Raw genomic sequence first — 7,945 nt, forward strand, 5'->3', positions numbered from 1 at the left:
TTGAGCAAATGGTCCACTATTCAGAGAAAAAAATTAGTTTTTTTTATTAATGAGAAAAACCATGCGAGGTCTCGCCCTCGGACTTTAAAAACGTTGATTCATTTAATTTTTTTTTTTTGTAAGAAAAATGACAGAAAAGGCCAAAGTAAAAGCCCCTGTCATTCCCGCCAAAATAAAAGCCCCCGTCATTCCCGCCAAAATAAAAGCCTTGTTTTTTTGTACAGGAAACGTTTGCTGAGTCATCGTGCGCGATCGATTGGTCCCCACAGTTAATCGGCAGAAACCAAACTCCATCCTGATGCTTTTGTCCGTTAATTCAGCTCCGTCATCTCAGTGCTTCTCAGCCGCATCGAGGCACAAACCCGTCGTTATGGTAACATTATTTGAGCTGCGGCTCTCTGTCGGAGCTTCCTGCGGCCATCTTTTGGTCCCGACCCACCGGCTGAGAAACACTGACATGTTGTCGTCTCCAGAGTGGGGGGGGGGGGGGGGGGGGGGGGGGGGAAGAAGAGGGAAAGTTGATGCTGCGGAATAAAAAGAAAAGGGAAAAATGTCAAATTAAATCCGAACGGGAAGGTTGCCGACATCAAAAACATGAAATATGTCAAATCTGATTTTCTTTTTAAATCCCTGCAACGTGTCCTTTCAAAAAGATGCATTTGTAAACAAGTCCCTCCAGAAAAACGTGATCATGCGATTTCATAATTCAACGCATAATCAGCCAGAGTCTGCATATTTATGGCGGGGGCGCATTTTTATCAAATACGCCACACTTTCGCCGCATAAATTGCAGATTTCCGCGCAAAATACGCGCCGCTTGCATGATTTCATAATCCCCGCATTTTCGTCGCAAAAAAAGTCACATATACAGTGAGGAAAATAAGTATTTGAACACCCTGCTATTTTGCAAGTTCTCCCACTTAGAAATCATGGAGGGGTCTGAAATTGTCATCGTAGGTGCATGTCCACTGTGAGAGACATAATCTAAAAAAACAAATCCAGAAATCACAATGTATGATTTTTTAACTATTTATTTGTATGATACAGCTGCAAATAAGTATTTGAACACCTGAGAAAATCAATGTTAATATTTGGTACAGTAGCCTTTGTTCGCAATTACAGACGTCAAACGTTTCCTGTAGTTTTTCACCAGGTTTGCACACACTGCAGGAGGGATTTTGGCCCACTCCTCCACACAGATCTTCTCTAGATCAGTCAGGTTTCTGGGCTGTCGCTGAGAAACACGGAGTTTGAGCTCCCTCCAAAGATTCTCTATTGGGTTTAGGTCTGGAGACTGGCTAGGCCACGCCAGAACCTTGATATGCTTCTTACAGAGCCACTCCTTGGTTATCCTGGCTGTGTGCTTCGGGTCATTGTCATGTTGGAAGACCCAGCCTCGACCCATCTTCAATGCTCTAACTGAGGGAAGGAGGTTGTTCCCCAAAATCTCGCAATACATGGCCCCGGTCATCCTCTCCTTAATACAGTGCAGTCGCCCTGTCCCATGTGCAGAAAAACACGCCCAAAGCATGATGCTACCACCCCCATGCTTCACAGTAGGGATGGTGTTCTTGGGATGGTACTCATCATTCTTCATCCTCCAAACACGGTTAGTGGAATTATGACCAAAAAGATCTATTTTGGTCTCATCTGACCACATGACTTTCTTTCCATGCATGATTTCAAACCATGACGTCTTAGTGTATTACCAACAGTAACCTTGGAAACGGTGGTCCCAGCTCTTTTCAGGTCATTGACCAGCTCCTCCCGTGTAGTTCTGGGCTGATTTCTCACCTTTCTTAGGATCACTGAGACCCCACGAGGTGAGATCTTGCATGGAGTCCCAGTCCGAGGGAGATTGACAGTCATGTTTAGCTTCCTCCATTTTCTAATGATTGCTCCAACAGTGGACCTTTTTTCACCAAGCTGCTTGGCAATTTCCCCGTAGCCCTTTCCAGCCTTGTGGAGGTGTACAATTTTGTCTCTAGTGTCTTTGGACAGCTCTTTGGTCTTGGCCATGTTAGTAGTTGGATTCTTACTGATTGTATGGGATGGACAGGTGTCTTTATGCAGCTAACGACCTCAAACAGGGGCATCTAATTTAGGATAATAAATGGAGTGGAGGTGGACATTTTAAAGGCAGACTAACAGGTCTTTGAGGGTCAGAATTCTAGCTGATAGACAGGTGTTCAAATACTTATTTGCAGCTGTATCATACAAATAAATGGTTAAAAAATCATACATTGTGATTTCTGGATTTGTTTTTTTAGATTGTCTCTCACAGTGGACATGCACCTACGATGACAATTTCAGACCCCTCCATGATTTCTAAGTGGGAGAACTTGCAAAATAGCACGGTGTTCAAATACTTATTTTCCTCACTGTATCTTAGCAGAAAGTTTAAAAATGTTGCGTTAACTTCTCACAAGAGCAGCCATTTTCCCGTTGCCATGGGAACGTTACGAAGTGACGTAATTACGTGACGTGAACATCATCGAAAAGCTGCAAACTCCACGATGAAACCACAGTTTTTGCAAGTTCCCGCAATTTCATCGCATAAATATCCCACATATTCCATCGCATTTTTTAAGAAAACGTGCCGCATAATCGAGGATTTTTGCCCACAACAATCACAAAAAAACTCCGCATTTTTCTGGAAGGACTGGTTAACTTTAGATTCACATTATAATTGCTGTTGACAGCATTAAACGCTCCAAATAAACTGTTTATCTAGTTAATTCCTTCGCCTCCTCCAAAGGGTCCGACTCCGAGCTCCTAAACTACCATCGACACCATCTTAAGGTGAGCCTTGGATTCACTATCTCATTCTTTCAGTCACTGGTTGGTGGAGTTTTCATTTCATAGTATGTATTAAAATGTCACAAGTCGTAGCGTAGTAGCCCACTTGTGTCCGTCGTGTGAGGACAGCAGCGTTTCCTGTGGTTCCTTTTGTGCACACTACACATACAGTTGATAAAACATAATATATGTGACTGCTAACACTGGTAATCACACTCCTTGCTGTTTACGTTCATGCACTTGATTTTTATTAAATAAACAACTTATTTTAAACCGTGGAAATGGTTCGTCTCCCTTATTTGTCACGGCTCAGGAGCATGACACGTATATGTCGAACACACTGACTTTTTAAACATAATATACTATGACTTTTTCTCACTTTTTTCGACATACTATACTACGACTTCTTTCGACATATTATACTATGACTTTTTTCGACATACTATACTGTGACTTTTAATCACTTTTTTCGACATACTATACTATGACTTTTTTCGACATACTATACTAAGACGAGAGAGGAAAGTATTGCTGGACAGATGTCTTGCATTCAACAAAGCGGCCAGCAGCATCAGGACAGTCCCAGTATCCACAGGAAGATACATTAGGATAACCACAGTGATCTGGGAGCTGACAACTTCAGTATACAAGACACACTTCACTCTAATGGAGGACAGTATCTGGACAAGTTGTATAAAAAGGTTCTACTTTGTGTGTTATATGATCTACATTTCATTGTTCAATTCATATGAATAAAGTGATGTGCTACTCTGTGAAATGTTGATGTAATATATATTAGTATACAATGTATTTGCTGCATGATTGTGTAACTCACACTATGTAGTTCTTTTTAGAAATTATATTTGGATTATTTTTCTAGAAAGGCTTGACCAGGGACTTGGGATGCAAATTAGCCAATTGGCTAGAAACCTTTTATGCAACAGATCTACACATATTGTTATGGCTTTGAGTATGATAATTATGTATGTAATAATGTGCGCTGCATTGTCCCTGACAAATAAACTAATAATAATAATCATAAAAGTGCTTTATTTTTGTATCGTATGTCGAAAAAAAGTGATGAAAAAGTCATAGTATAGTATGTCAAAAAAAGTGATAAAAAAATCATAGTATATTATGTCGAAAATGTGATGAAAAAGTCATAGTATATTATGTTGAAAAAAGTGATAAAAAAAGTCATAGTATAGTATGTCGAAAAAAGTCATAGTATGTAGTATGTCGAAAAAAGTGATAAAAAAGTCATAGTATAGGATGTTGAAAAAAGTCATAGTATGTCGAAAAAAGTCATAGTATAGTATGTCGAAAAAAGTCATAGTATGTCGAAAAAAGTCATAGTATAGTATGTCGAAAAAAGTCATAGTATGTCGGAAAAAAGTCATAGTATGTCGGAAAAAAGTCATAGTATAGTATGTTGAAAAAAGTGATAAAAAAGTCATAGTATAGTATGTCAAAAAAAGTCATAGTATAGTATGTCGAAAAAAGTGATAAAAAAAGTCATAGTATAGTATGTCAAAAAAAGTCATAGTATATTATGTCAAAAAAAGTGATAAAAAAGTCATAGTATAGTATGTCGAAAAAAAAAAGATAAAAAAGTCATAGTATAGTATGTTGAAAAAAGTGATAAAAAGTGATAGTATAGTATGTCGAAAAAAGTGATAAAAAAGTCATAGTATAGTATGTCAAAAAAAGTCATAGTATAGTATGTCGAAAAAAAAGATAAAAAAGTCATAGTATATTATGTCAAAAAAAGTGATAAAAAAGTCATAGTATATTATGTCGAAAAAAGTCATAGTATAGTATGTCGAAAAAAAAAGATAAAAAAGTCATAGTATAGTATGTTGAAAAAAGTGATAAAAAGTGATAGTATAGTATGTCGAAAAAAGTGATAAAAAAGTCATAGTATAGTATGTCGAATACAGTGATTAAAAAGTCATAGTATAGTATGTCGAAAAAAGTGATAAAAAGTGATAGTATAGTATATCGAAAAAAGTCATAGTATATTATGTCGAAAAAAGTCATAGTATAGTATGTCGAAAAAAGTCATAGTATAGTATGTCGAAAAAAGTGATAAAAAAGTCATAGTATAGGATGTTGAAAAAAAAGATAAAAAAGTCATAGTATAGTATATCGAAAAACGTTTTGAAAAAGTCCTAGTATAGTATGTCGAAAAAAGTGATGAAAAAGTCATAGTATATCGAAAAAAGTCATAGTATATTATATCGAAAAAAGTGATAAAAAAGTCAGTATACTATGTCAAAAAAAGTCATAGTATAGTATGTCGAAAAAAGTCATAGTATATTATGTCAAAAAAAGTGATAAAAAAATCATAGTATATTATGTCGAAAAAGTGATGAAAAAGTCATAGTATAGTATGTCGAAAAAAGTCATAGTATAGTATGTCGAAAAAAGTGATGAAAAAGTCATAGTATAGTATGTCGAAAAAAGTCATAGTATAGTATGTCGAAAAAAGCGATAAAAAAAGTCATAGTATAGTATGTCGAAAAAAGTGATAAAAAAGTCATAGTATAGTATGTCGAAAAAAGCGATAAAAAAAGTCATAGTATAGTATGTCGAAAAAAGTGATAAAAAAGTCATAGTATAGTATGTCGAAGAAAGTCATAGTATGTCGAAAAAAGTGATGAAAAAGTCATAGTATATTATGTCAAAAAAAGTGATAAAAAGTGATAGTATAGTATGTCGAAAAAAGTCATAGTATACTATGTCGAAAAAAGTGATAAAAAAGTCAGTATATTATGTTGAAAAAAGTGATAAAAAAGTCATAGTATAATATGTCGGAAAAAAGTCATAGTATAGTATGTCGAAAAAAGTGATAAAAGTCATAGTATAATATGTCGAAAAAAGTGATAAAAAAGTCATAGTATATTATGTCGAAAAAAGTCATAGTATGTCGGAAAAAAGTCATAGTATAGTATGTCGAAAAAAGTGATAAAAAAAGTCATAGTATAGTATGTCGAAAAAAGTGATAAAAAAGTCATAGTATAGTATGTCAAAAAAAGTCATAGTATAGTATGTCAAAAAAAGTCATAGTATATTATGTCAAAAAAAGTGATAAAAAGTGATAGTATACTATGTCGGAAAAAAGTATGTCGAAAAAAGTGATAAAAGTCAGTATAATATGTCGAAAAAAGTGATAAAAAAGTCATAGTATAGTATGTTGAAAAAAGTCATAGTATGTCGAAAAAAGTCATAGTATAGTATGTCGAAAAAAGTCATAGTATGTCGAAAAAAGTCATAGTATAGTATGTCGAAAAAAGTCATAGTATGTCGGAAAAAAGTGATAAAAAAGTCATAGTATAGTATGTCAAAAAAAGTCATAGTATAGTATGTAGAAAAAAAAGATAAAAAAGTCATAGTACAGTATGTCGAAAAAAGTCATAGTATATTATGTCAAAAAAAGTGATAAAAAGTGATAGTATAGTATGTCGAAAAAAGTCATAGTATATTATGTCAAAAAAAGTGATAGTATAGTATGTCGAAAAAAGTGATAAAAAAGTCATAGTATAGTATGTCGAAAAAAGTGATAAAAAAGTCATAGTATAGTATGTCAAAAAAAGTCATAGTATAGTATGTCGAAAAAAAAGATAAAAAAGTCATAGTATAGGATGTTGAAAAAAAAGATAAAAAAGTCATAGTATAGTATGTCAAAAAAACTCATAGTATAGTATGTCGAAAAAAGTCATAGTATATTATGTCAAAAAAAGTGATAAAAAGTGATAGTATAGTATATCGAAAAAAGTCATAGTATAGTATGTCAAAAAAAGTCATAGTATAGTATGTCAAAAAAAGTCATAGTATAGTATGTCGAAAAAAGTCATAAAAAAGTCATAGTATAGTACAGGGGTGGCCAACCAGTTCAGCATAAAAAGCCACAAAAAAACCTGCACCATAGCAAAAAGCCACACAACACATGCACGTCCACACTACAACAGCAACAGTGACTTCCAGATCTGATGACAGTCATAATACATAGCAGTTTTCATAGTTTTTTTTCCTCACTTAGATTGACTCAGTGGGAAATCTGACCTGAAAAGGATTGTTATCCACAATCCTTTTCAGGTCTTGCTAGAACTCGGTTGTGCCACTCGAAGCGACTCTTTCACTCGTTTGTCACTAAGGGGCTTTCAAACAATCTGATTCAGCAGTGAAAGGGTTAATGAGGAGGTGATCTGTGGCAGCTTTTTTTTCCTCGGTTGTAGAATTTGTCCTCAAAACTGCTGCATTATTTTTATTTTAAAATAATTGGCAAATGTATTGGCAAGTGCAGTCCATTTTTTTTTTCTACTTATCTGAAATGTTTCAAAAAGGTAAAAAATAAAAAAAATAAATCCACCAATAAACAGCCCCCAGCCACACAGTAAGAGCCTCAAAGGAGCAGGCAAAGAGCCGCATATGGCTCAAGAGCCCAGGTTCGCCACCCCGGTATAGTATGTCGAAAAAAGTGATGAAAAAAGTCATAGTATATTATGTCGAAAAAAGTGATAAAAAAAGTCATAGTATATTATGTCGAAAATGTGATGAAAAAGTCATAGTATAGTATATTGAAAAAAGTCATAGTATATTATGTCGAAAAAAGTGATAAAAAAGTCATAGTATAATATGTTGAAAAAAGTCATAGTATAGGATGTTGAAAAAAAAGATAAAAAAGTCATAGTATAGTATGTCAAAAAAAGTCATAGTAGATGTCGGAAAAAAGTCATAGTATAGTATGTCGAAAAAAGTGATAAAAGTCATAGTATAGTATGTCGAAAAAAGTCCTAGTATAGTATGTCAAAAAAAGTGATAAAAAGTGATAGTATATATATCGAAAAAGTCATAGTATAGTATGTCAAAAAAAGTCATAGTATATTATGTCGAAAAAAGTCATGTATAGTATGTCGAAAAAAGTGATAAAAAAGTCATAGTATAGTATGTCAAAAAAGTGATAAAAAAGTCATAGTATAGTATGTCAAAAAAAGTCAGTATAGTATGTCGAAAAAAGTCATAGTATAGTAGTCGAAAAAAGTCATAGTATAGTATGTCGAAAAAGTGATGAAAAGTCAGTATATTATGTCGAAAAAAGTGATGAAAAGTCATAGTATATATGTCGAAAAAAAGTCATAAAAAA

At 34.0% G+C, this 7,945-nt stretch overlaps 1 protein-coding gene across 1 annotated transcript in view; it reads right to left on the reverse strand.

The window, feature by feature from the left end:
- Window positions 1-508: 508 nt before the first annotated feature.
- The window catches only part of LOC116043475 (zinc fingers and homeoboxes protein 1-like), a 28,869-nt gene continuing 21,432 nt past the window's right edge, over window positions 509-7,945 (reverse strand). Inside the window, 1 exon segment of the mRNA XM_035993262.1 lies at window positions 509-524. The gene's annotated coding sequence lies outside the window, so the exon portion shown is untranslated.

This window comes from Sander lucioperca, chromosome 16, assembly GCF_008315115.2.
Source record: "Sander lucioperca isolate FBNREF2018 chromosome 16, SLUC_FBN_1.2, whole genome shotgun sequence".
Lineage (NCBI taxonomy): Eukaryota > Metazoa > Chordata > Actinopteri > Perciformes > Percidae > Sander > Sander lucioperca.